Here is a 21,696-nt window from a genome sequence, read left to right as displayed (position 1 = left end):
TATGACTAATCTGTATTATAGATACATTTTAATTTGAGATTAAGGTGAGCAGTGGTTATGGAGCCTTTCCAATGAGAGATAGTCTGTTTGAACGTACACTTCCATGAGCAGGGCTTGCTATGTAGACTTGCTAAATGACTTGCTAAAGCCCAAAGTTAAAGAAAAAAAAAAGCATTTTCCTTCTCCTTGGAACTTTAGCCAGAAAAGTGCATCCACAATATCCATTTGGATACTATATAAGAATAGGTAAAGAGAAGACTTTAATTGGCTTGTCACTTGTTCTCCTGAGCCTTATTTGGGTGTGTGAAAAATAACATGTCTGACTCTGTTCTGAAGAGATGGATGCAGAAACCTGACCACAAACTGTTCACATCCAAACTCAAGTGAGCTCCCTCCAATGTGTTTGTTTTTACCAAAGGAGCCCACAGCCAGCCAGAAATGGGCACTCTCTGACAGCAAGCTGGTGACCCCAATTTTACAGCCCCGTTTATGGAAACTGTTTGGATAGAAAATCATTAAGCTACCTTTCCTGCTTCCAATCATTGTAGACAAAGGTAAGGTGTCAGCACCATTCATAATCTCTGGTAGCTGATCTCTGGATGACATGGTGATCAGTGGCCATAGGAAATAATGGTTCACCACAAGTGTGTTTTAAAAGTGTGCCTTTGAAAGCATCTTCCCATTAGACAAGCAACCAAACTCTTTCATTTCAGATGGTTCACATTGATTTTCTTTATGTGATCTGTGATTAACTTTAGTCTTCTAATATTATTATACTTACATTCTTACTTAATGAGAGTACTTAGAAACAAGACTGAAATAAGTGATATTTTCCCTTATGTATTCTTTGTGGAGAATGCAAACTATGGACTAAACAAATATGTTTAAAAATACCAAGGCCAGAACATTAAATATTGTTTTCTAGGATTGAATTGTTCTAGGTATATGGCAATGGCCACTCAATATATGCTTGAATATTGAAATGTTCACAAATCTTTGAACATCTATTAGCTTCTTTCAGTCTCAATTTCTTTACCTAGTGCTAGTGCTGGCACAGTTCTTGGAACACAGTAGATGCTTCATGATCATTTGCTGAGTTGAATTTATGTAATTACATTAGTTCTGGAAATAAACATATAAGGGTGTATGTGTTCATGTCTGTGGTCTTTGTTAATAAAAAGGTATATCTCTTTTAAAATTTCTCTTGGATTATTCAAATAATGTAATCTAGGCACCTGGATAACTGTCCTATACAGATTGCATGCTCTGTTATAATTGGTTATATTTTCCTTTACACTAGCCATTCTGAAACTGGCAATTTAGTGTGCCTTTTTTCCTGATATCCATTTCTGAAATAGAAATTTTGGTCCCATGAGCAAAATGACTTGAATATTCTGCAACCTCTGTTGCTTAAATGTGTCTCGGCAATCTCTAAAGTTGAATAAACGCTTTAGAAAACCCATCTACAGTATCAGGCTGCGGACCTCCAGAAGCTGTAAATCAATTCTTCAAAAAATAAATAAATAGATAAATAGATAAATAGATAGATAAATAAATAAATAAATAAATAAATAAATAAATAAAGTGACAGAGCCTTCTCAGTACTTTGGAACTAGAAAGGGAAACAATGTTTTTGAAAGAACTGAAAGGGGAGGCAGGTACAAACCAAATGAATTAAGGGCTCCCAGGGAGCTGTGGAAGAAGGGGTGAGGAAATGAGAGGGAAGAATGTACGAAAAAATATAAAGAGAGGGCAGTAGAGGAGTTTTTAAAATAAAAAAAAATGATTGAACTGATTGGTGAATTGCCAGGAGAGAAACAAGCTGTTTCCCTTCATAAAATCCCTAGGCATCTACTGTCCCTTGCTCCCTGAATCTTCAGAAAGAGTAACAAAGAGACAGCGAGAGCGAGTGAGACAGTCATGCTTTTAAATCCTATATTCCATTTCCATGGCAGTTGTGGTTTGCCCACGTCCCATTCTGCCAGAATTCTCTTTTCATTCATGAAGAACTGTTTCTTTAATATTTGGTTACAGAATTTTCTTAAGACTTCAGAGTATTTCGAGTCACTGGAGAGGTGAATGGCCAGATGTTTCTTTTTCCTCCTTCCAGAATGCCTACGTAGGAATTGAGGAAGTGTCCTAAAAGTCTTTCACTTCACAGTTCACGGTTTGGGTAGTTCTTAAAGAAGATTCTTTATTTAGGAGATTATACATATCTATATCTCCTAAATAAAAGAAAGACGTGCACATGTTTTTGTTTTATTTCTGAGAAAGGTAAGTGGGTTTCAGAAGGTTCGTTTACATATTGGTGGCAAGACACAGGCTTTATCGCCATTCTTTCCCCATTGCTTTTTCAACAGCCTAAGGGAGAGGTGGTTCTGGAAGCAGTTGCTATTCCCCCTTCGGAGTCGGGTTGTCATCTTTTGTTTCTTTGTTACCAAAGCGATGGGGTTGGGGGTGGGGTGATCGTGAGAGGCAAAGAACCAAAGGATTCCTGCCTGAAGGCGAAGGCAGTGCTGGAGAGGGGAGGATGAAAATAAACGTGCTCGATTTCCTGATTCTTTCCCCGAGAGTTCTCAGCTCGGTATATTTCCTCCCCTCAATGGTGCTACAATGTTCCTTCTCTGCAAATACCTGCATCAAAAGCCAGGAAGATAGGAACATACGGTTCCGAGGTCTCTCCCTGGCGAGACTCTATACTATCTCTTTTCCCCAAACTGAATCCAGCCCTCCAGCTCAGGAGAGCAGAGACCATAGCAACCCAGAAGCCGTCTCGCGCAGCTGCCACCACCCAGGGTGAACAGCTGGAAGCTTTGGTGCGCTTCCACAGCTCCATGGGCAACTCTTCCCGGTAATAAGTGCCAGTGAAGGCTCCAAATGTGCCTTATTGCAACCCCTAGCGGGCCCTTAGCTCAACAATAGCCTCTCACTTTCCTGTCCCTGCTCTTGCGGAGCAAAATTACAAACGCGAGTACGCACGTACACATACACCCAGCTTTCGTCACTCAAGAAACCCGTCAGTAAACGTCTTTCTCTCGAAGAAGGTTCCACTCTTCGAGGCTCTTTTCTTTACCTAAAGGATAGCAGTCCCCGTAAACACATGCGGGGCTCTTTGCTGCTTTGCGCGCGCTCTACCTGCCTACCGCCAGGGTGGCACTGAGGGGCAGGGGGTCTGGGAGGACTAGAGACTCGGGTCTCTTCAGTTGATGCAGCTCCCCTGGCTCAGCACTTGGTATCTCCCACTGTCTGGCTCTTGCTGGGAAGCATGGAAGGAGAAGGCGACTGTGGGGGTTGCCGCCGCCCCTCCTGGAACCGGAGCCAAACTCCAATCCGGTGCCAGCGCCTCAAGCTTCAAACTCACACCTGGTCCAGACGTGCCGATGTTGGCGGCTGGTGATTTCCTCTACGCCTGGTGCCCCAAGTCCTGAGCATGTCCAGTAGGACTCCTAAGGCTCTCGAAACGAGTTTATGGGCAAGGAGATTCCGCTTTTCCGCTTTTTCGAAGAAGCTGAAAAGGGTGGGGATCCATGGCTTGGGGCAGCTCTCTGGATTCGTCCGGGTTTGTGCCCTAGGCCCAGCAGGGCGAGGGGTGGAGCCGGTTGGGGAGTCCTGGGAGCTGGGAAGCCGGGCAAGGCAAGAGCTGGAGCGCTGGGCCCCATTCTAGGGGAACATTGTCAGTACTGACGTGACGCACCGCAGGAGGCTGCGTGTGGCTGGTCTTGGCGCGCTGGGGTGGCACTGTCAGCGGGAGACAGTCGGCGGTGCTCTCACACAGACCCGTACAAGAGCTTTCGGGTCACTTATGCACCGCAGTCAAGGGCTTGGCTTTTCTGGAAGGTGAGGAAGAGGGAGGAACCCCAACAATTTCTCTTGCTTTTTTTTTTTCTTTTTGGTCAAAGTTATACTGGCAAAAGACTTGGCATTCTTCCTGTCAGTGTTGGGATTTTACATATCTCAGCAGTGATCATGCTCCTTTGTATGTGTGGGGTGTGTGCACGCGCATTTGTGTATGCCATAAATAAGGAACACTGTCCTAGGTTGGTCTTGGGGATGACAAACACTCCTCTGAACCCCCCACCCCACCTAACCGTCGGGAAAAAAAATAATAAAAGCTGGTCACGAGAGTCCCCTGGCCAGCAACTAATTGTGGTACGAAATCTAAATTTTGTTGATCCATATTCCATGTTCCCATTCTCGCTTTCTTCTTCCCTCTCCCCACCCTGTAACACCCAGATTTTTCTCATCTTGACTTCCCTTCCTCTGCCTGCTACCTGCTCTCTCAGCTATCTTCCTTCTTTCTGCGCCTCCTCCTCCCTCCCTCCCCCACCCCCGATCTCAGCTGCGGCTAAAACCTGGAGTCTTGGGAAAAAGGAAAAAAAAAAAAAACCCTTCCGCTGTGGAGCTGTCAAACTGGGCATGCTCAGTAGACAGGGCATGTTTTTTTAGTCTCGAGTAGCGGAGAAACATTTTTTGCACCACAGCCACCAGCCTTAGAGCGCGGCGGCGGCGGCGGCCACGGTAACATCAGCAACTGCCATCAACGGTGCAGAGAGGCCCTGCACTCCGGAGCGCGGTGGGCTCCGGCTTCGCCCGTAGTTCACCTTCGAGTGCACCGGGGGCTGAGCTCACCCCTTCTGCTCGCTCGCACATACATTCTCTCTTTCACAGACATACACGCGTATACACATTCTCGCACACATATACGACCCCGGGCACAAGCATCCTCCAGGCAGCGGGCGTCAGCCAGCGTGGCAGTAGCCAGGTTCTGACCCTGCCCCTGCCGGCTGCCGGCTGCCAGCACCGCCGCCACTGTCCGGAGGCACAATGCAGGGGCCAGAATCGCAGCTCCAACAGTAATGTGGATTTACAGTCGTTTCCCGCAGGAACAAGCTGAAACGCCTGAAGTCCCGGGCATCAGCAGCACCCGGCGGGGCTGAGCACCTGGCAAGGGGCGGGGACAGCGCCGGGAGAGGTGCGAAACTTGCTCCTGGACTAGGTAGGTACGTTTCTTCCGGCCCCCTCCTCTTTCTTTCTGGCTCGGGCTCCCCACCCCCACCTCCTGCCGTAAGGACTCCGGGCGAACTTCACCCCGAGGATGCAGACGATGGATGGCGTCTCCCGGCTGTGAACGGCGGGCTGTGGCCGCTGTCGGAGTCCTGCCAGAGGTGGCAGAACCTCCGCTCTTTCTTTCAGTCTCCGTCGGGTTTAGGGTTCTGTACCCCCAACGGGAGATGAAAGGTTGGCTTCGTTCGCAGTTCAAGTTGGCTCTGGGGGCGCTGCCCTTCGCAGGATCGCTGAGCTTCTCAGGCCACACTTGCCAACCCATCCCTCCAGTTCCAAAAGGGGAGCCCTCGCCTGGGCTCTACGAGAGAGCCCAGGCGCTCTAACAAGTGGACATGGACGCTGGGGAGGTGGGGCTCGATCCGAGAAGAGACTAGGGGGCGCCTTTCTTGCAGCATCCCTCCCCCCTGGAGCGTCAGCCAAGGGCTCTGCCACTAAGGTCCCGCTCCTGCTGTCTCTCCGAGAGAAGATGTCTAGGGGCTAGCACGCACTTTAGTACCTGTTTGCTTCTGAATTTCTCTTTAAACATCGCGGGAACCCCAGGTTCCGCGGGGGAACTTCAGGACTTCCTTCTAACCTATGCTATCTGGGGCCCCACCCGATGAGTCTTCCCTACACCCCAATCTTTGTTAAAAGAGACAATCGTTACGCAGCAGTCGGTGATCTGGGAGCGGTCGGTGTTGGCTTTAACAGTGCGCACAGCTGCACTTCATCCTGAGACGTGGTTTCGGGAGTCCAGTAGCAGCCATCACATCTGCCAAGCACCCTGTACCCTCTTGGCATGCCTGGGGAATTGTAACCTCACTTTTCACGCCACAACCAGCGATTGCCAATTCAGTTTTAGGATGCTTTTCCTAGAGGTGGAGAAGGGGAGACTATTAGCGCGACTTGGGTGAGTGATGTATTTAAACACTTCAGCAAACCGAGTGCGGCCAATTGTTTACAATCGCTGAGACAGATGATGCCTTCTCAACGTATATTTCGCCACTAGTAGGGGTGGGGATAGGGGCTGGTTTGCAGCTCGTGCTTGCCCTCCTTAGCTTCGGGTTTAGCAGATCTGCATCACTGCTACTGGTGATATGCTAATGTGGGGAGAAAAACGCTACCTCTCCAATATAAAACAACTGGTCAGGAGATGCCCTGAACTTTCCCGTCCCCTCCCCCCACCCGGGGGATGTTAATCCGGAGGTGTATTTGAGGTGACCTGAAAAAAATACAAAAAGAACTTTCTGGTTCAATAGAAAGGAAATTAATAGCCATTTGATCTGGAAACCGAAAGGAAATGAAACACCCCAGTGGACTCTAATAGGTACTGTTAGAATAGCATTTAATTGATCGCGTTTGTGGTAATTAAGGGTCATAGATAACTTCCTTGAATTTCAGATGGTTTTTTTATGATTATAATTAACAAACCTGCTACACTGTACTGTAAGAATAATAGAGCAGACATTTGCAATATCTGCTCTATTATTATCTTTAGGCTGAAATATCCTGGTCCATCTTCTTGTACAAAGAGTTTCAATTTGGAGCATCATTTACTACAGTGCTGCCAAAAAAGTATGATCTCAGAAGGAAAGACTTTCTTTTATTAAAAGGAGATCCACAGCTTTACATTCTGCTCCATGATTACCCAGCATTTGCTTGCTTGTTCATCCCCACCCCTTGCTCTTTATATCAGCAATGCATAGTATGACCCTTAAAATAAATAACTAGAAAAGCATAATCATGGTTTTGCCATTTTGTCCAAGCTTATGAGACTTTTTTTTTGGGGGGGGGATGTTTTAAATAATTTACTATTGCTAAGCTTTTTTTTGTTTGTTTGTTTTTAAGGGTAGTTGAAAGCTTTCAAGTATGCCAAAGTCATGTTGGAACCTTTTAATAACAAAAGAAAGTCCCAAGATGCATTTGAAAAGGTTCCTGCAATTTTAAAATGAACCCATTCTCTAAATGTCATTTAAAAGTTTTCATATTGACCCCTAGAATGGTTTTGAAAAACAAGCATTTCTGGAGAACAACTTTAAGGAGAAATGATAGCATTTGCACAATAAAACGAATAATCTTGTTCCTAGAACAATGCCAGGTATATATTTTTTGAATGCATGAATTATTTACCATTAGTTCTAGGTCCCAGTTATAAATTAAAAACAGTCATGTCATATGAAAAACTATACAATTGAGCTGAAGGACAAAATACTTTGTAGAATCATTGTGCTGTAAGGGTGATTAAGTGAGATTCCAAATGATCAAATACACAAGTGTATTTAAAAGTAAAATCAGATTATATGTAACTGCCATTTCATTCAAAGGCCTAATTGGAAGTCTGAGTACCCTAGGGGTCCCAGTGTTTCACTTCAGCTATCATATGTGTAAATAATGCTGACATGATCGTAGTTTCCTTATAGTCATTGTATCTTTCTAATGCCCTAATACAAAAATTCTTACTGAAGCAGAACAGTCAGAAATTCAAGTTTATTCTCTACAGTATTACTTTAAATTATCAAATTGAAAAAATAATTTTCGATATATTGCCTCTGAAAACAGAAGGCTTAGTGCGGAATTTTATCTTTCATTACAGCCTTAAAAACCTGGAAGTGGTAAGAAGGTTCGACATTAATATAACAATTTATTTCCATTCTGTCTTAGAGATAGCAGTCAGAATCCATGTAATTTTTGCTTAAAGCTTGCTTTTATTGAAAGTCCATCATTTTCAGTTTTAGGCATATTTAGCAAGTACTTAGTATATATTACAGGTTTCCCAAATAAGTCATTTATTTACTTACTTACTTACTTACTTACTTACTTACTTACTTACTTAATCTAATGCCCTGAGATGAAAGACCATCCTTTGAATCCTTGACTCAGTAATTAATGTTTTGAACAAAAAGAAATTTTTATAGTACTTATGTTTGTTCTCGCTCTCTCTCATACACACAGACACAGACACACACTTAGAAGCAACCTCATGAGACTGCCATGTGTTAGATATAAAACATGTACAATAATTTTATCAAAATTATATATTCTTTATATTCCTGTTGATTTATCTTCGAAAGTAGTAATCTGTGCATACTTTAAAAAAGAAGTTTCCCATCATTTACCATTTGGCAAAAAGGTTTGAACTGGATTACTAGCACAACTAAAGGCAAATTAAAAGATGATGACTATTGTAAGGAATAGTATTTAGCAAGTCTGATCCATAGCATATATCAATAGCTGGAACTGCACCTCCTGATTAGAAAAAAAAATTAAAAGGAATCAAATTTCAGAACTGTTCCCGTATATAATAACTGCTTTAAATCATCTGCATATTCTGAGTATTAAATCAAAATCTCTATTAAATAGAGATTAAATCACCGTATTGAATAGAGATTACTAGTTTTCCTTCCCCTAAAAGTTAAGACATTCTGAAACCTGGCTTAATGTTTGATTTCTACTCCTTTCTGTTTTCTATTGATTTTTTTCTTAGAAGTGAGAAAGTAAATATCGAATGGAACCAGTTAGAACCCTGCTTAGTCTGAGAAGATGAATGCTATAAAAGGCTTCACACAGCTTTTGATTATTCCTAACAACCGTGATGGTCCAACTATAGGTGTCTCTTCAGTATGTAGTATTCTGTTATGATAATTTATTTAATGTATAGAGTTTTTGTAGTTTGCTAGACGTACTATGGTAAAATTTAGCAAGACCAATGAAATTGCTTACATTTGGAACCCATGAAAAGTAGGGCTGAGGAAATTGGAATATGATGGCATAAACTGAAAATTATTGTATAACAATATATTGATTGCACTGCTATCATTTCTGAAATTAAAACAAACTGGTTTTAATTGCAGATAGTAAATATTTTTACAGTTGATGTTGGGTCCTTAATATTTTAAAAATAATAATTTAAAGTCATTTAAATAAGGCCTGTTAAATTCTTATGTAACACATTTCTAGACCTGGAAGTATAATCTTGGATAATTTTCAACTTAAAAAATTATGAATTTCACTTCCTGTCCAAGCCTCCACTTTAGGTAAACAATAGCATATGGTGAAACATGCATATATGCCAACTAACTGCTACCTCTTGGATGATGTTTTAGTGTGATGTAATGATTTTGAAATACTGGGTTATCCATCCTCACTCTATTCTAAATGTAGAGAAAGTTATTGGGAAATGGACACAGGAAAATGTGTTAAATAATTTTTTTTTTGGTATCAGTGGATCACCCAGCTGTGAAGTTCTTACTTGTAGCCTTCATATCTTTGTTTATAGTAGGTAGGTATATGCCAAGATTAATACGCTTTTTTTCTGGGTCCTTATGACAGGTCTCTATGGCTGTGTCTGGGTGACACCCAAATATGTGAGTGAAAAGTTCCCAAAACCACCCAGCTGTTTGAGTTGATGCAAACAAACATCTGGTTGATTGAGAGAATTTTTTATTTAGTTTCTGGATGTTTTGGACTTTATTTAAGAGGCCGATGAATTTTTAATAATCTATATCAAAAAATAAAGAAAATAAATAAATGAAACATTTTAAAATACATGCAGATTACCTTAAATACTCTTGGGTTACTATAAAATATATAATGAACCAAATGCCACTCTGAATCTATAGCCTTCTATGATACCTATGAGGGATGTTGCTTGCATCACTCCCTCAGCAGTTACAAAAACAAAAACACATTTTCAACCAGCTAGGAAATTAAAAAACTTTAACTTTAATTTTACCTCCTTCCTCCATCCCTGGTACTGATTCATCAATTTAAAGAAATCAACTTAAAGAGTTTGCTATGTTGGTTTCTTACAATTTCCTGCACCTCATTTTCCACTGATTCTTTCACTGTCATGGAAACTACATAGGACAGACAGCTGGGAGTCACTAATTCTGGATGAGAACCTGCTTGTTAATTTAATTTCATGCCAGCCTGTTGGGCCCTGAAAGTAACTGTAAAAGGTTGGGGAATTAAATTTGAAAGCAATAAATGATTAAGCAGAACAAAAATCAGTGCAATCACTGTCTTTTTCCTGAGAATCTTACTGCAACCTTCTTTGTCTCTACTCAAGCAATTCTTTAAAAATAATCACAGAAATAGAGGTTTGATTTGTGCATTCCCATTGATATTTATGTATGCTGCAGAGCATTTTGTTCTATGAGGATTTTCACAACTGGAAAATAATTTCATAATAGCTATTGCATAGAAAATATTTTCTTTCAGATTACTATTTTGTAGATTTTGAAGAACCCTGGTTAGCGATCACACTAAAGTATAAATGATGCTCGAATTTTCTAATAGAATTGGTTATTTTTCCTTTTCAAATAGAAAACAATTTTATTAAAATATATGTCCCACATTTTTATTGAGGAGACCAACTGGATTTGAATACATTTCATTTTGCTGGTCACCGTAAAGCATACTGGTTGTTTTAATTTTATTTGTCTAAGTTGTCAATTGATAAGTAGTCGACAAGGAGGAAATTGCCTTTTAATGTTGTAACATTTTTGTGTCTGATTAAAACTTATAAAATTTAATTTTGGAATCACAAACACTAATATAAGCTGAATTGAAATCCATGTTAAACCTTTTGCAATATTATCAGGTATGGGTCTTGATAAACTAATATATTTTCTGTGAATTTATAGCTGTAAACAGATTTCTTATATTATGACTAAGAAAGAGTGATTCTAAAAAAGGATTTGTAATGAAAAAAATGGAGATCTAAATCTATATGTATACTATATGTCACAAGGTATTTTTCTGTTTGAAAATGACTAGAATTTCAAAATATAAATATCCCAGACAGAATTATTAAAGATGGAATGAAGGAATGATTTAAAAGTTTAGGAAAAGAATACTTGTAATTTTTACATTTTAGGGATATTGATGATATCAGTATCTAGTTGTTGGGTATTAAATTGCATAGATTTTGTTAATTAGTTTAATTTTTATTACTCAAGCTATATCTGTGTGATACCTGAGTAAAACATGAAAAATTCAATCATCATTGTTGAACATGTAGATGTCCTGGTGTCTATCTGTGTCTTATCTTCTGTGTCATGTGGATTTCCTCTAAACTTTCAGCACATGCTTGGCATTTGGATGTACAATGGAAAAAAAAACATGAGTTAATCATTTGGATGGTTCCAAATATCCAATAGATGAATTTTGTCTGTTCATCCAAATGATGTTCTGGATTTATAGCCTCAGTTTTCCTTTTGAAATTACTGTATATTTACTTTTCAGTTGTTTTTCTATTAAGATAAAATATATTGTAAATATTAAGAATGCTGATGCAGATGTATATGTGTGTGTAAGACATCCATTTTCATTTTAATGTTTGGAATCACAGTTTAGTGTTTTCGGCTGCCTGTATAAAGGACGGTTTTCAAAAGAGCCAAAATAAAAGTACATTGCTGTCAGTTTGCATACTTCAGGGAAAATCTGATCACTGGCTAAGGTCAAGGAGAAAATTTCCCAGTTGCATGGTTTTGCATAATTGGTGGACTTAAAGTATTTATATTATTTCTAATACCTTTATCTGGTTTAGATGCCTGTCAAAAAGAAGGTGCCAGATTAGATGGACAGTTGGTTTATTAGATAGTGCAATCCCTGTGTCCCAGGTGTATATAGACATTTTAAGAAAACTCTAGTTCAGAGAAATTAGAAAAGGATACTACAGAAGGCCTATCTCAATAATCCAGGCTTTTTTGGGTACATTTAAAATTAAATCTCCTAAGAGATGATGAATTCATGAAAATTATTGATAACGAATACATGTTATGCTACACTCCTTTGCACCTATGATGATGGCTTATTAAAGGTGTTTCAATCTTGCTAATTACCACCTGTGTTTAAATATAGAGGTATATAAATACACAACCATACAATGACTGGAAGTCTTCTAGACCTGAAATATTCCTAACTAGCTTAGTTCTTATCAACAAAATATTTCTCATCATCGTTTTGAATTTGTAATCTGCACATTGCCCCCCTTTAGCATTAATTATATTTTTAAAGCTGCTCTATTTAATTGCAGACATTTGAGTGATATTGATGTGTGAGCTCCTGCTCTATTAACTAGGCCAAGAATATTTGTGTTCTTATGTGTGGGGATGGAATTTTTTTGTAAATAATATTTATTAAAAAGTATATGCATAGTTTTGACATGGATGTCACAAGCATTATTTACAGAAACATACATCACTTGTTTGCTGACTCTATACATGAAATAAATATATTTTTGTGAAATGAATATATTTTATATCACATATATTTGATGCTTTAAACAATATAGGAAAGCATTGACAAAATTGCTATGCAAGTCAAATAAGAAACTGTTTGAAAGGATAGTGTTAATTTCACTAATGAGATCTAGTGACCTCTAAGGGATAAGGCTGTGAAGTTGATTGGCTAATTGATACCTATTGTTTAGACTTGGGAAGACTCTTGTGCTTTGAAATACCAGTAAAATTACTGTCATTTCTTCCTTTCTCCCTTCGCATTCCTCCCTCTGTCTCTTCTTTTCTTTTTTTTTTCTCTTTCTTTCAACTTTTTTTTTAAGAGTTGAGGTAGTATATAGGTTTATGAGAAAGGAACCCTCTGGGCCATTCACTGTAATAATGGAATTTATTAATCTTTTTATTCTTTTTATAAATCTGACCGATTCTTTATGTGTATTCTAGAGAATTATAAGTATAATGTGAAATATTATATCATTTATCTTAGGTATGAGCTAAAATGACATACCAGTTTCTTGAGTTGGTATTACAGATTTACTCTTTGTGCATATCCATATGTTATTAGTGCATTTGTGATTTATCTTTCATGTTTAGTCTAATAAAATGTCAACACTTAGGTGTGACACCATTTATTTTTGATTGTGTATCCATGAAGTGTTAACACGAGGGTGCTACATTTTTTCATCGTTTTGTTCTTTTCCCCTATTTGAGATATTGCCTTGATGAAACATTGGACAACTTGTGAAAGTGAGGTAATTTTAATGTAAATGATTAGAATTCAGTGCAAGGGAAATATTTTAAGAGTAATTTAACACGGAATAGAGAGGAAATTTTAACAATAGATTTATTTAAAACATGGAGTAAAACATGGATAAGAAAATATGTAACATAGCATTAGATATAGTGAGAGAACATTGGTCCCAGACATTTAGCAACATCCTTGGGACTGCTTCATTGTTGAAAAGGCAGAAGAATCAATGTTTATCCAGAGCTATGAGACAATGGATCTTGAAGTCTCAAGTGTTTTCCAAAAAAACCCAGGTCTCATGGATTGGCCTCTTCTTTTATTAAAGACTTAAGTATCACACAGCTTTGGTTATGCATTATAAAACAGTTTTCACGAAGAAAAAAACCTTATCTGTTCATTCATTCATTCATTCATTCATTTGCCAAAATGTTTATTTTATTTAATTTTTTTAAATTAAACTTTTTAAATGCCTCTGTATGCCCAGTGATACATTAAAAAATTGCCATCTACTGATGCATAGTCTTACCATATAACAGATGTTCTAGAAGAGGAATAATTAGAATGCTCTGGAAGCTCAAATGTCGGTAAAGTTTTATAAAGGATATGTCATTTGATTGCCTATTAAAGAATAACTAGGAATTTTTTTAGTGAGAGAATATGGAGAACCACATTCAACATGGTAAATGAATTGTGAAAAGGCACAAGGCTAAATTAGAAATGGAGAATACCAACCCAGGATAATAGAGTGTCATTTATTTCCTCTTCAGGTCTGGGGAACAGAGATCAGGGATAATGTTTTATTTTATTTCCAGCTATGTGCCTGACATACAGAAGATGCTTAGAACTTATTTGTTAAATGAATGTGTTAGGTTTTTCATGCATGGATAGTTATACTGGAGAATGGTTGTTTTTCTGGTATTTATCCAAAATTATGCAGTGTACTACTTTGCAACAGAATCTACTGAATTAGATGAGGGTCTTTAAAGTGGAGGGAGCGGGTCAACAACTTTGGGTTTTATAAAGATAGCATCTGTATGAAGAGATCAAAGGGGGTTAAGAGTAGTAGCAGTGAGAAATTAAGAGCTTGTGTGGCAACTGCAAGCAATTATCAGGGTATGAACCAAGGCAGTGACAATAAAGATGGAGAGGAGGGGAAACACTTTTTATTCTTTTTTAAAAAAATAATTAATTTATTTTTAATTTTTTAATGTCACCACATATTTGACCCCTTTTACTTCATCTACCTCCTCCCTCCACCCTTTTTCCCCTACCCTCTGGTAACCACTAAACTATCATTTATGTCCTTGAGTGTTTGTTTCTCCTGTTCATTTATTGCTTTTAAGTTTATATTCCACATATAAGTGATATGTGGTTTTCTATTTTTTCTGTCTGGCTTATTTCAATTAGCATGATTATCTCGAGGTCCATCCATGTTGTCGCAAATGGGAGTATTTCATCTCTTCTTATGACTGAGTAATATTCCATTATATATATGTGCCACACCTTCTTTATCCAGTCCTCAGTTGCTTCCATGTCGTGACCACTGTGAATAATGCTGCTATGAACATCGATGTGCAAATATCTTTTTGAATATGAGTTTTCAAGTCTTTGAGGTTAAATACCCAGTAGAGGGATTGCTGGGTCATATGGTAGATCAATTCTTAGTTTTTTGAAGAACCTCCACACTGTTTTCCACAGTGGCTGTACCAATTTGCAGTCCTACCAGCAGTGTATGAGGGTTCCTTTTTCCCCACATCCTCTCCAACATTTGTTATTACTTGTCCTGTTGACTATAGCTATTCTAACAGGTGTGAGATGGTATTCCATTGTGGTTTTGATTTGCATTTCCCTAATAGATAGCAACATTGAGCATCTTTTCATATGTTTGTTAGCCATTTGTATGTCTTCTTGGGAGAAATGTCTGTTCAGGTTCTCTGGCCATTTTTGATTAGATCATTGCTGTTGTTGTTGTGGTGGTGGTGGTGGTGGTGGTGGTGGTGGTGGTGGTGGTGGCAGTGGTGGCAGTGGTGGTGGTGTATAAGTTCTTTGCATATTTTGGATATTAGGCCCTTACTGGAGGCATTTCTTGCATATATCTTCTCCTCTTCGGATAGTTGTCTCTTTACCTTGTTGATGGTTTCTTTTGCTGTGCATAAGCTTTTTAGTTTGATGTAGTCTCATTCATTTATTTTTGCTTTTACTTCCCTTGTCTCTGAAGTCAAATTATAAAATCCTCTTTAAGTCCAAGGTCCTTGAGATTAATTTCTATTTTTCTTTCATGGCATTTTGTTGTTGCAGGTCTTATATTCGGATCCTTAATCCATTTTGATTTAATTTTGGTGTGTGGTGATAGACAATAGTCTAGTTTCATTCTTTTGAAGGTGGCTCTCCAGTTTTCCCAGCACCATTTATTGAAGAGGCTTTCCTTTCTCCACTGTATGTTTTAGCCACTTTTTTCTACATTTCTTTATTTAAGTTAATTTCAAGTTTATAGTACATTGGTTAGACATTGATATAGTTCATAAAATGATCCCCCCAATTGCTCCCTCCCTCTCCAGTCCCTACACCTAGCCAATGTATTAATGCTAACTGCATTCCCTATGCTGTGCTTTCCATCCCCCTGACCATCTGACAGCTACTAATTTGTACTTCTTTAACCCTTTATTAGGTATTCTATTGACTTCTTGAATTCCAAGCTCCAGCTCATTCCTTAGCTTTGAGAAATTCTCATCAACAATTTGCCTGAAAATGCTTTCTAGTCTCCGTTCCTTTTCGTTGCCTTTGATAATGCCCATTATTCTTATTTTTCTTCTTCTGATGGTATCAGCTAGTTCTTGTATTTCTCTTTCATTGTTTTTTCATTCTTTGGCTTCTTCTTTCTGATTTATTTCTAGATTTCTGTCTTCAGTATCACTGATCCTTTCCTTCATTAAGTCAACTCTGTTTTCCAAGCTTCCTATTTTATTTTTCAGGTCTTGCAGTGTCTTCTTCATCTCAGAAGTTCTATTTGTTTTTTTTTGAGGGTTTCAATCTCCTTGCTAAATAACTTATTAGGCTTATCTATTTGTTTTTTTTTCTTTTCTTTCAATTCCTGAAATTGTTGATATGAATTGTTTTTGACCTCATTGAGTTTTTTCAGAAGTACCATCTGAATTCTCTGTTATTTAAGTTGCATATTTTTATGTCTGTAAGTTTATTTTCTGGAGATTTTTCTCTTTTTTTCTGAGATGCTTTGTCACCTTGGTTGTTCATGTTGACTAATGGACTATTTCTTCACCTATACAGAAATGGAAATGTATTCTGCTAGTTTTCCAGAAAGAAGATTTATTATATAAAGGTCTCTCTTTAGCATGTCACAAAGAAGGCGTTTTTCTTTTGTTATTTTATTATTATTATTTTCAATTTTAATTAGTTTAAAGTATACAGTACATTGGTTAGACATCTATATAGTTCATTAAACCATCACCCCCAATTGCTCCCTCCTTCCCTTGGCCCTCCACCTAGCCAATGTATTAATGCTAATTACATTCCCTATGCGTTGCTCCCCATCCCTATTACCATCCATTAGCTCCTAATTGGTACTTTTTTAACCCTTCACTCCATTTTCCTGGCCCGCAAAACTCCCCTCCTCTCTGTCCATCACAAAATTGTCCACTATATTTGTGTCTGTTTTTGATTATTTTGTTCTTTTTATTTCTTAGATTCTGCATATAAGTGAAATAATATAATGTTTATCTTTCTCTGAATTAAATACCTTCAAATTCCATCAAAGCAATATCTTTTTCCACCTCCTTCCTTTTAGTCCGTGTGTGTCTTTTAATTTGAAGTGAGCCTTTTGTATTTTTTCTTCTTAAAGAAGGCCCTCCAACATTTTATGTAATATTGGCTTGGTGTTGATAAATTCCTTTAGCTTATTTTTGTCTGGGAAGCTCTTTAGCTGTCATTCAACTCTAAATTTTAGTTTTGCTGGATAAAGTATCTTTGGTTGTGGATCCTGGGTCTTTGTCCTGTCAAATATATATGAGAGACCTCCTGTCCTGCATAGTTTCTTTTGAGAAATCAGCTGCCAGTCTTACGTGTATTCCCTGATAAGTTTTTCTGTTTATCTGTTTTCTTTTGCTCCTTTTAATATCCTTTCTTTGTATTTAACCTTTGGCATTTTAATTATGCTATGTCTTGGTATGAGCCTCTTTGGATCCCTGATTTTTGGAATTCTCTGAGCTTTCTGGGGTTTTATGTCATTTTCCTTTACCAGGTTAGGGAAGTTTCCATCATTATTTCTTCAAACAGCAGTTCAACATCTTGATTTTTTTTCAGTTATGCCGATCAAACAGATATTTGGACACTTAATAGTGTCGCAAAGCTCCTTAAATTATTTTTATAGACTTGGCATCTTATCTCTTGCCATTCTGATTGCGTGTCCTTGGCTTTCCCATTCTCTAGATAGGGCGTTTGATCCTTTCCTTTATTCACCTTGTTTATTCCATTTAATGTACTTCTCATCTCAGATAATGTGTTCTTCATTTCAGACTGGTTCCCTTTTATAACTTCCATTTCCACTTTTATGTTTTTTTATCACTTTGTTTGACTTCTCTACACTTCTCAAAAGTTCATTGAGCATCTTTATAACCAGTGTTTTGAACTCTGCATCTGATAGATTACTTGACTCCATTATATATGGATCTCTGTTCTGTTCTCTCATATGGTTTCTGCTTCTTTGTTTTCCCATTTTGGCTGCCTTTCCATGTCTGTTTCTATGTATTAAGCAAAGCTCCTAAGTCTCCCAGTCTTATTTGTGTGGATTTATGAAGTAGGTGTCCAGCAGCACAGTCCTGAGAGGGGTTCAGCTGTAGGCCAAATTTAGCCCCAACCTGTGCCCCTCTGGGGTCACCTGTTAAGATTCAGCAAGCAATTCACAGCTGTGCTTATAATTGCCTCAAAAGGCCACACTACAAACCAAGGCCAGCTGCCTCCAATGTGAGTCTAGGCGCTGCTCAGCAAGGAGCACATGACCTAGTGAGTATATACCTGGATGTGGCTTGGGTGGGGCTGTGAGTTGGAGGAGGCAGGGTTTCAGGGAATCTTCTGGGCTGAGGGACCTCTTTTATCCAGTTATGGCATCGCAGCTATGGTGACGCTGTGTCAGTGCACTGGGAAGTGGGAGGGCTCAACAGGGAACAATGAATACCTCCTGCACTTCTGTACAATGCGAGTTTTGTCTTGGCCCTCAATCTGACAATGTTTCCCTGTAAGTCCCTGGTGCCTCCTGTGTACAGATGAATTGGCACTGATGCTCAGAGTGAGGAGTACCATCACCGTGAAAATCCATTCACGGAAGCAGCCCCTTTAAGAGGAGACTGTCACTGCCACTGCCACAGCCTCTATCTCACTTGGCCACTGGAGACTGGGCCACTCGTGTCCTTGCCCCGTCCTACCTTCTTCCATTGTAGGGTGATTTTTTTTGGATTTCTCACTAGTTGTATAGTTTGTTCAGTAAGATCCCAGGCGATTTTTTTTTTTTCTGCTGCTTGCTCCTTGTTTCTGTCACAAGTTTGATTTGGTTGCCAGAGGGATGAACAGAGCCTCTATCATCTATGCCATTATTTTTCCTGTTTTTGGCATTTTTGTCAAAAATTATTTGCCCATATAAACATGGGTTTATTTCTTGACTCTCAATTCTGTTCCACGATCTGTGTGTTTGTTTTGCTGCCAATACCATGCTGTTTTGATTACTGTTGCTTTGTAGTATAATTTGAAGTTGAGCACAGTGGTGCCTCAAGTCTTGTTCTTTTTTCTCAAGATAGCTTTGGCGATTCGGGGTCTTTCGTGCTTCCATACAATTCTGGTGATTTTTGTTCTTTCTTTAAAAAATGCCGATGGGATTTTGATGGGGATTGCATTAACTCTGTATAATGCTTTAGGTACTAAGGTCATTTAAACTATTGATTCTTCCAATACAAGAATATGGAATATCTTTCAATTTCTTTGTATCTACTTTGATTTTTTTTAATACGGTCTTATAGTTTTCATTATATAGGTCCTTCAAATGTTTTGTTAGATTTATTCCTAGGTATTTTATTCCTTTTGTTGCAATTTCAAAAAGAATTATTTTTCCACTTCTTTTTCTGGCACTTTATTATGTAGAGTATAGGAATGCTATGGATTTTCGAACATTGATTTTGTATTCAGAAATTTTACTGTATTTGCTTATTGTTTCTAGTGTTTTTGTGGAGTCTTTAGGGGTTGCTGTATAGAAAATCATGTAATCTGCAAATAGTGACAGTTTGACTTTTTCATTTCATGTTTGTTTTTTATATCTTTCTCTTGTTTGATTGCACTAGCTAGGACCTCCGATGTTACATTGAATAACAGTGGCGATAGTGGACAACCTTGCCTTGTTCCTGATCTTAGAGAAATGGTTTTTAGTTTTTTACCATTAAGTATAATGTTGGCGGAGAGTTCGTCATTTATGGCCTTTATTATGCTAAAGTACTTTCTTTCTATACCGATTTTGTTAAGTGTTTTGATCATAAATGGATGTTGTTTCTTGTCTAAAGCTTTTTCTGCATCTATTGATATGATCATATGATTCTTATTTTTTAAATTTGTTTATGTGATACATCACATTAATTGATTTGCCTATGCTGAACCATGCCCCTCATCTCCATTCCCCTTTGCAAATTTGGATCTCTGAATTTCTCCCTTTTCTGTCATTGTTGTCCCAATTTGTCCCTATATGTACTGAATGTTCATTACTATCTTGCAATAGCAAACCTCTTCTTATTGTCTAAGCTTATAATGCCCTGTTCTTAGTAAAGGTTGCACTTCTCTGCTTCTATCTGCCTGCTAGTTGCCTTACTTGTAGTTATGTTTTTTGTCATTTTGTTTTGTTTCAGTATTTCCTGTAATGCAGGCCTTGTAGTGGAGAATTCCCTCATTTTTGTATGTCTGGAAAGGTCTTTATTTCTCTTTCATATCTGAAGGAGAGCTTTGCTGGATACATTATTCTAGGCTGGTAGTTCCTTTTGTTTAACAGTTAGAATATTTGATTGTACTCCTTTCTTGCTTGTATGGTTCGTGCTGAGAAGTCTGACCATAATCTAATGGATTTTCCTTTATAGGTTACCATCTTTTCTCTGGCTACCCTGAGAATTCTTTCTTTGTCATTAAATTTTGATAATTTTAATATAATGTGTCCGCGAGTAGGCCTTGTTGGGGAGAGATAATTGGATGTCCTGTTGACTTCTTGAATTCCAAGCTGAGTTTATTTCTTAGCTTTGGGAAATGCTCATCAACTCTTGGTCTGAAAAGGCTTTTTAATCTCTGCTCCTTTTCCTCCCCTTTGAGAATGCCCATTTTTCTTATGTTTCTTTTCCGGATGGTATTAGCCAGTTCTTGCATTTTTCATTATTTTTCATTCTTGGTTTCTGTCTTCTGTTTTATTTCTAGATTTCTTTCTTTAATGTTGCTGATCCTTTCCTACATTTGGTCAACTGTATTTCCCAAGCTTATTATTTTATTTTTCATCTTTTTTAGTATGTTCTTCATCTCCAGAAGTTCTAATTGGTTCTTTTTGAAGATTTCGGTGTTCTTGAGAAAAAGAACCATTCTGCTGATCTAGTTTTTTTTTCTTTAATTCTTGTAATTGTTGATCCGAATTATTTTGGATCTCATTGAGTTTTTCTAGAAGTACCATCCTGAATTCTCTGTCATCTAACTCACATATTTTTTCTATCTTTAAGCTTATTTTCTGGAGATTTTTTTTCTTTGTTCTGAGCTGCCTTGTCACCTTGGTTTTTTCATTGTGTTTAATGGACTATTTCTCTGCCTGAGCATTAATGGAAGTGTATTGTCTTTTTTTTTTTTTCCAGAATGAAGTTTATATAAAGGTCTGTCTTTTGCCTGTTGTTAAGTGGGCATTTTTATTTTGGTTTCCAGTAGGTGGCATCTAAGCATCTTGGATCCCTGCTTTATATAGTCTCAATAACGCCTTTTTTATTTTTCCTTATAAATATTCAGTCATGCTCGCTGCCCTCAATCTCAGTGGCTGTCAGTTTTAACTACAGTTTAGGTAGAATTTGCTGAGATTCCCCTGGTGTTCCACGGTGTTCAATCTTGGAAGACATGGGGGACGGGACCCTGTGGATTAGGCAGTGAGGACAGTGGCTCAGGTTCACGTTTTGCAACCATGGCTGATAACAATCAACTGTTGCTTGTCTCACACTTTTCTGCCATCCCTACTTCTCTGCTTTCTGCCCTGATCCCTAGGTACCGTGACTGCATGAAGGTCACAGCTCTCCTAGGTAGTATTATTCAGTGAACCTGGCACACTTTCTTCTAGTCTACCGCCCAACTCCCAGGGTTCTGACCTGTGGTAGGTAGCTGTTATTCTCAGATCCCATGCTCAGACACGCTTGTGTCCAGGTATCATATTTTTTATTGAGTTTTAGATGTTCAGCTTATTGTTTTTTTCAAGGGGAGAGATCTGGAAACATCTCTAACTTTTCCATGTTTCTCCACACTCTAAATTATAATTTCTAATTCCATCTGAGAAAGATGTCTTTCTATACACACATATATGCGTATTCATATATATGTATGTGTTTTTTGAATCAGACTTTTAGACCATTCTTCTGTTCACTTCCAATTTATGCATTCTATCTC

General features: G+C 38.3%; 1 protein-coding gene across 6 annotated transcripts in view; it reads left to right on the top strand.

The window, feature by feature from the left end:
• The first annotated feature begins 3,603 nt into the window (after positions 1-3,603).
• TENM1 (teneurin transmembrane protein 1) overlaps positions 3,604-21,696 on the top strand; it is a 995,735-nt gene continuing 977,642 nt past the window's right edge. For 3 of the 6 annotated variants that reach the window (XM_036227175.1, XM_036227174.1, XM_036227171.1), the window contains exon 1: positions 4,456-4,996. The gene's annotated coding sequence lies outside the window, so the exon portion shown is untranslated. Of the gene's footprint in view, positions 3,838-4,455; positions 5,001-5,617; positions 5,954-21,696 lie in introns of those variants that run through there. The other 3 variants (XM_036227172.1, XM_036227170.1, XM_036227173.1) reach the window with 3 other exon arrangements.

The sequence above is a fragment of the Rousettus aegyptiacus genome, unplaced genomic scaffold (assembly GCF_014176215.1).
Source record: "Rousettus aegyptiacus isolate mRouAeg1 unplaced genomic scaffold, mRouAeg1.p scaffold_m13_p_9, whole genome shotgun sequence".
Taxonomy (NCBI): Eukaryota; Metazoa; Chordata; class Mammalia; order Chiroptera; family Pteropodidae; genus Rousettus; species Rousettus aegyptiacus.
Note: the sequence above shows the minus strand (reverse complement) of the source record. Positions and strands in the feature narration are given on the sequence as shown.